Consider the following 7,769-nt stretch of genomic DNA (forward strand, 5'->3'; position numbering starts at 1 on the left):
AATAACATTCATACGCGTGTTTGCTCGGCGCAATGTATAAACACCAGGGTCCCGTTGCAGAAAGAGTTGCAATCAATCGCAACTCTAAAAATCACGCGCAATTTGATTTTCGACCAATCAACAACGCGCATTCGGGACTTGCGCATGATTTTTAGAGTTGCGATTGATTGCAACTCTTTCTGCAACGGGCTAGGGTGTGAAATATTTGTTATATGAATATCATATTACTCGGTTTCATCGATTAACATCTATTCGTATAAAGGTTATGTTGCCTGGGTATATGATCTTTCACGATTATTTTCTGAGCTGGTGCATTGGAAATAAAATTGAGTCTATTTTGAAGCACGATAACATGGATTGTTCGTAGTGATCGAGTCCACTACTTTTTGTAAGAAAGAAAGGTGGGGGAGCTAGAGAGAGAAAAAAGGAGAGGAGAGAAGGAAAGAGCGGGGTAGAGAGGGGGGATATCGAAAGGAAATCACATTTTCAAGGAGAAGAAAGACGGAAAGAGGTAAGAGGATAACGGTGCAATCAAATACACACTGTAAAAACTGTGGTGTTAAAACTGACACCAATTGGTGTTGATAGAGGACCACACTATGAGGTGTTAAAATAACACCCTAGAGATTGAACAAAACACCAAAGAGTGTAAATGTAATAACCACAGGTGTTGTAATAACGCCTATCGGTGTAAAACTAACACCACCAATTTAACACCGGTGGAAAATAACTGGTGTGGTCCTCTATGCACACCGGTTAACACCACAGTTTTTGCTGTGCAGTAACACTTCAGGGTTGTACACAGCAAAAACTGTGGTGTTAACCTGTGTACATAGAGGACCACACCAGTTATTTTACACCAGTGTTAAATTGGCACACCGGTTAACACCACAGTTTTTGCTGTGCAGTAACACTTCAGGGTTGTACACAGCAAAAACTGTGGTGTTAACCTGTGTACATAGAGGACCACACCAGTTATTTCACACCAGTGTTAAATTGGTGGTGTTAGTTTTACACCTATAGGTGTTATTACAACACCTATGGTTACATTTTCACTCTTTGGTGTTATGTTCAATCTCTAGGGTGTTATTTTAACACCTCAGGGTGTGGTCCTCTATTAACACCAATTGGTGTCAGTTTTAACACCACAGTTTTTACAGTGTATAAGACAGGGCGGGGGAGGGACGAGGGACCAAACTGAGTAGGGAGGGGGTAATACGTAACAATGTATACAGATAGAATAACTGCGACGTGGGGTAAACGAGAGAGGAAGGGGGGATAGGAGACAGGAAGAGAGTGGGAGAGTGATGTATTGTGTTTGGGGAAAATGAGAGTGGTGTTGAATGATAAGGAGAGGCAGAGAAAGAGATGAATACAATAGCATGGAACAGGAGTTACGTGCATGTGGGGTAAGATATGGGGTTGATATCGGGAGTGACGGAAAAAGGAAACGAAATTCATTATTTGCCAAAGGTCTAGTCACCCTCAAATGCCCTATTTCCGTTTTTAATATCGTCCAATCATGCCAATTGCTGTGCCCTTGGAATTATGCAGAGATACATATAAGTGCAAATTCGTTCATTAAAAAAAAATCCAATTTTGTGTAAAAATTATGCAGGGACAGGTTTCCCTTTCATATTTACAAAATAGGATTAGAAATTACCAATGGTTAATTTACCTGGGGAATAATAATAACGACAACAATATAACAATGTATTATTTATATAGTAGTAATAATACAAGATGAAGTAGTAGTAGTAGTAGAAGTAGTAGAAGAAGAAAAAGAAGAAGAAGAATTACCAATGGTTAATTTATCTTGGGAATAATAATAACGACTACAATATAACAATGTAGTATTAATATAGTAATAGTAATATAAGATGAAGTAGTATAGTAGTAGTAGCAGTAGTAGTAGTAGTAGTAGTAGTAGTAGTAGTAGAAGTAGTAGTAGTAGTAGTAGTAGTAGTAGTAGTAGCAGTAGTAGTAGTAGTAGTAGTAGTAGTAGTAGTAGTAGTAGTAGTAGTAGTAGTAGTAGTAGTAGAAGTAGAGGAAAAAAAGAATTACCAATGGTTAATTTACCTGGGGAATAATAATAACGACAACAATAATATAACAATGTAGTATTAATATAGTAATAGTAATATAAGATGAAGTAGTAAAGTAGTAGTAGTAGTAGTAGTAGTAGTAGTAGTAGTAGTAGTATAGTAGTAGTAGTAGTTCGTAGTAGTAGTAGTAGTAGTAGTAGTAGTAGTAGTAGTAGTAGTAGTAGTAGTAGTAGTAGTAGTAGTAGTAGTAGTAGTAGTAGTAGTTAGTAGTAGAAGTAGTAGTAGTAGTAGTAGTAGTAGTAGTAGTAGTGGTGGTAGTAGTAGTAGTAGTAGTAGTAGTAGTAGTAGTAGTAGTAGTAGTTGTGTTGTAGTAGTAGTAGTAGTAGTAGTAGTAGTAGTAGTAGTTGTTGTTGTGTAGTAGTAGTAGAAGTAGTAGTAGTAGTAGTAGTAGTAGTAGTAGTAGTAGTAGTAGTAGTAGTAGTAGTAGTAGTAGTAGTAGTAGAAGTATAAGAAGAAATGGAAGAAGAAGTAGAAGAAGAAGAAGAAGGAGGAGGAGGAGGAGAAGAAAAAGAAGAAGAAAAGAAGGAGATGATGAAGAAGAAGTAGAAGAAAAATTAGTAGAAGTAGTAGTAGTAGTATAGTAGTAGTAGCAGCAAGAGTTGTAGTAGTAGTAGTAGTAGTAGTAGTAGTAGTAGTAGTAGTAGTAGTAGTAGTAGGAGGAGGAGGAGGAGTAGTAGTAAAAACTTTCACAATAATATCAATGACAATAACCACAACACCAATAATATAAATGACATAAACAACAACAGCAGTTATAATAATAATAATATTTATAACATAAATGATAATAATAATAATAAAATGATAGATGATTATACTAATCACTTTTGAAGAATAACACTTTATATCACTTTTCCATATGCATTTTTTTATCTGAAGGTTTAGCGCTTATTGAACTATTTTGTGACATTTTCTTTGTTACATTGATAATCCTCTACTAGCATGGATATTGCTAATGAATTATGCATTCATGTAACGCCAAACATTTCGGCGAAATTGCTCGATTGCACGGAACGATGAAAGGTCAGTTAGTATCATTAATTAGCATGATTAAATTGTCGAATATTCGCTCCTCTCGTTGAGTATTATGATACAAATGTAATCGAAAGGAAGATCAACTGATAATAAATACCGCTTAAAATAGCTTAGCATGGCATCAATATGATGGTGATGATAGTAACAATGTAGATGTAATGACGTTTGAGGAGAATTTGATAGTATGAGCTGCTGACGATGACGGTGATTTTGATGAAAACTGCCGAGGAGGAGTTGGTGCAGAGGCGGTGAGAGGATGATGATGAAGTTGAGGATAAAGCTGTACTTGATGATGATGATGATCATCATCATCATCATACTGATGGTGACTATGATGATAACGGTGGTGGTGGTGGTGAAAATGAGCGTCATAATGTAAATGATAATGATGCTGATGGTGATGATGGTGATGACGACGATGATGATGATGATGATGATACTAATTGTGACGATGATGATGGTGGCGGTGGTGAGAATGAGCGTCATATTTCAAATGATGATGATGATGATGATACTGATTGTGACGATGATGATGGTGGTGAAAATGGGCGTCATATTTCAAATGATGATGATGATGGGGATGATGATGAAGATGATGATGGTGATGATGATGATGATGATGAGGAAGATGATGTTGAAGATGATGAGGATGGTGGTAGTGGTGGTGCTGTTGAAAATGAGCGTGATAATGTAAATGATGATGACGATTATAATGAGGCTGCTGCTGCTGATGATGATTATGATGCAGGAGACGACGACGATGATTATGGTGATGGTAAAGATGGTCATGATGATGATAATGGCAGATGGTAATGGTTTTCATGATGATGACGAATCGTATGAATGGTGATGAACTTGCGGCTGCTGCTTCTAATGACGATTACAATGGCGATTTCGTATCACCTTTTCACTACATTTTCATTATTTCGTATATTTTTCACAATGAAAATAAAATGATAAACCAATATTAGATAGAGCCATATACCAATTTAGTTACCCATATTGGCCAAGTCGTAATATTGATTCACTTAAAACATTGTCGACCGGCACCGGAATTATAATAAGTTTGTATTCACTTACGTATATAATATATCAATTGAATGATAAAATAATTATTATATTGATACATCAGTTCCAAGAGTTTTAAATCGATTTTGTTGCGTAAAATCTCATTGTTAATGCAAAAGCTAAAGCTGTGTGCCTTGGACGATAGATGGCGCTCTATGTAGGCTGTTAAGCTTCGGTCATACAAAGAAAAAAAACTGCAACATTTTCATAAAACGGTAGTTTATTCGCTGATTATTTTTTTTCCGTCTTTTTTTCTTGGGGGGAGTCTAGGGAACGGTCTCCATTATGATCGAAGCTCCTTTTCTTTTTCTATTCCATACAGGCCAAACGATTCGAGTTTAACATCGGTTTAAACAAGACCGTAACACACGTCAGTACCGGTACCCGGCTACCCACCTAACCTGTAACAATGGAAACGATATACTAAACACAAGGAAGAGGAATAGATCTCTTTTTTTAATTCGTTGGATTATTTACAATTACAAAAGGACTGTACATCTAAATAGTAGGCTTTACAATTGAACTAAAATACCTAAACAACTTAACAAATATGCGCAGTTTGTAGATACTCAGACAAAATAAGGAAATGATCGGATGAGATAAGGAAATAAAGACGGAAGTCAACGATAAAGAAAACTTTATAAGAGGAAACATAACAGTAAAAAGAACAGAAGAAACAAGATGAGAAAGGAAAAATTAAGAAGTATTAAAGGGCTTGAAAGAAATACCAAATGAATAAATAGAATATGAAAAAAAAGAATATACAATTAATCTAGATGACAATTTTCTATCTATTCCAAGTTGACAGAATTCCACGAATGAAATGAAACAAGAGATTGAAAAAAATATTTGGCCAGCTAAAAAGAAATTTCCCTATCTCAAAAGTACATTCGATCAGTAAATTATGACTTTGACCGTCCCACTTCGCCTTGCCCCCATCTCCCATGCCAGATGTAGGGGCGGATCAAGGAATTTCCAGAAGGGGGAGGGGCGACGGCGTTCCCGGGGGCATTTTGTACAGGAAAAAGTTGTCAAGCCAAAAAAAGGGTTTTGACTAAATAAATAAAGGCCATTTTGTATGGAGGTCATTTTTGTTTCAGGAAAAATTTGACACTCTAGTAAAAAAAAAAAAAGAAACCTCACTTCCGTATGCACGCCTCCCTTTAAAAAAAATTGCTTGTGCCTCTCAAGGGAGGGGGAGGGACACGGGGCGGATGTACTTAGATTCACCACCAAAGTCCCCTCACGTGATTTAATTGCCCAATCCCTCCCCTCTCCTATTTATTTTATGGTAAATCACTACGTTTGTAACTTGATGGTTTTACCTTGAGCAACATTACATGTATAATGTTTTTTTGCTTTTTATTATTAAAAAAATGTTTAAAATATTCAAGGGCGTAGGCTGGTTTGAGCATGGGGAGGTGTACTTCCTGGGGAGGTGGAGCTGAATTGGTATATGGGGCGTTTGGTGCACATCTTGGGGACATGAATATTAAGTTTGTGTTGAAAGCAGAAGAAGGGATACAACGTACAAATTTTTATTACAAGTGTCGGAACTCCTTTGACTCAGCGGGAGGGAGCACGTGCACCTATTACACCCAGCCTACGCCCTAGATATTACATGTAAATGTATGTAAAACTGTAAAACTGTTCAGCATGCAAATTCAGCTTTCGGGCTGCTATGCACTTATTTCATTTATTTATTTCATTTCATTTATTTATTTATTCACGTCCATTAAAATACATTGAGCATACAAAAAACATCAAAAATACATTTAAAAAAAAACAAGGAAACAAAGACACATAGCAAGATGCAAGAAAGATTTAGAAAAGTGCTAAGATTGTATAAGGATAATTACAGTACATGTATAAAAAAATGAACATGAAATGGGAAACTGCAAAAGAACAAAGCAAATGTTCTGTCGAGGCAGTCCCTATGGACACTAAAATATATGTATGCACTTATGCAGCGTAATCCTTTCATTAACGATTATTGAATTGAATTGATCCACTCCTGTCTGAACACCAATTAAAGGGATGGTCCAGGCTGAAATTATTCATACATAAATCGATAAAGTAAAATTCACAGAGCAAATTGCGGAAAATATTTCATCTAAACCGTATAACAAATAACGAAGTTATTGAATTTTAAAGTATATCAATATTTTGTGAAAACAGGTATATGCACATCGTCATTAATATTCATTAGGTGGCTGATGATGACATATCCTCACTTTCCCTTTTCATATGTTATTACATGAAATCATAACTATTTCATTTTTTCATACATGTGCAAGATGTGCCTCCATTAAGATGAAATAAGTTGCAGCAATAAATAACTAATGCACTTATCAGTTGTCAATTAAATTGTTATAGTTCTTGGTAGTAAAATTTTGAAGAAAAAAAACCTAATTCCATATAATAAAACACAAAAGAACAAATGGGGATATGACATAACCAGCCCACCTAATGAATATTCATGAAGGCAAGCTTAGAACTGTTTCACCAGAATAATGCAAATCTTTAAAATTCAATAACTTTGCCATTGTTATCCGATTTTCATAAAATTTTCAGCATTTTGCATTGTGAATTTTACTCTATTTATTGAAATATAAATATTTCCAGCCTGGACCATCCCTTTAACACCTTCGATAAACCGGAAGCTAAATACCCCTTTCGGTATCTGTTCGTAATGGTCACCGATAGACAAGATAAGGTACATTTTGTTTGCTCTTTTATTCTAAATACACAAAAATTTTATAGAAATCATGGAAAAGTAACAATAACATTTACATTGTGGATAGTATTCACCAGGAAATAAAATTTGAATATTGTAACAAATATCACCAACCATAAGAATTCAATGATAAAGTATTAAACATTAATTAACCGGGGAGATTATCATAATTTTCGTGATTTTCCCTGCTCGAAGAGTTATGCCAGGTTTGGCATAGTCCTAAACTCCTAAGGACTGATGAAGTTACGAGGGGCTTTGTTACATATATTCACCCGATACTTACTAACACATAATAAGCGAGTTGTTTGACAAGGCACTGGCATCATCGCGTGAGGGATCATGATTATCTTACTCAACCTCAATGTTTATTTCGATCTCGGATATTGATACAGACCTATAAGAGTTTTCCATTTGCCCTATTTTCCCCTTCCCCTATTTTTCATCACTCGTCTTCGTCCTTCTATTTTCTTTTCCTTAGGTTAAGATTTTGATGTTGATTCCCCCAACATGGTCTAAGTTCATTAACCCTAAATGACCTTTGACCTTGGTTATGTGACATGAAACTCAGGCAGGACGTTCAGTAATACTTGATTAACCATATGGCCAAGTTTCATGAACTATATACTTTCTAATTTATGCTGTCATTTCAAAAACTTAACCTTCGGTTAAGATTTGGTGTTGATGTACGCCGCCGCCGCCGCCGTCGGAATTAAAAGCGGGGCCTATAGTTTCACACTGCAGGTGAAACAAAAAGGGGGGAATTAAGGCATCCGAAAGCTCATTATGGCATTCCCGGCTGGCATTAAAACAAACCGCTATATATT

Source organism: Lytechinus variegatus, chromosome 4 (assembly GCF_018143015.1).
Source record: "Lytechinus variegatus isolate NC3 chromosome 4, Lvar_3.0, whole genome shotgun sequence".
NCBI lineage: Eukaryota > Metazoa > Echinodermata > Echinoidea > Temnopleuroida > Toxopneustidae > Lytechinus > Lytechinus variegatus.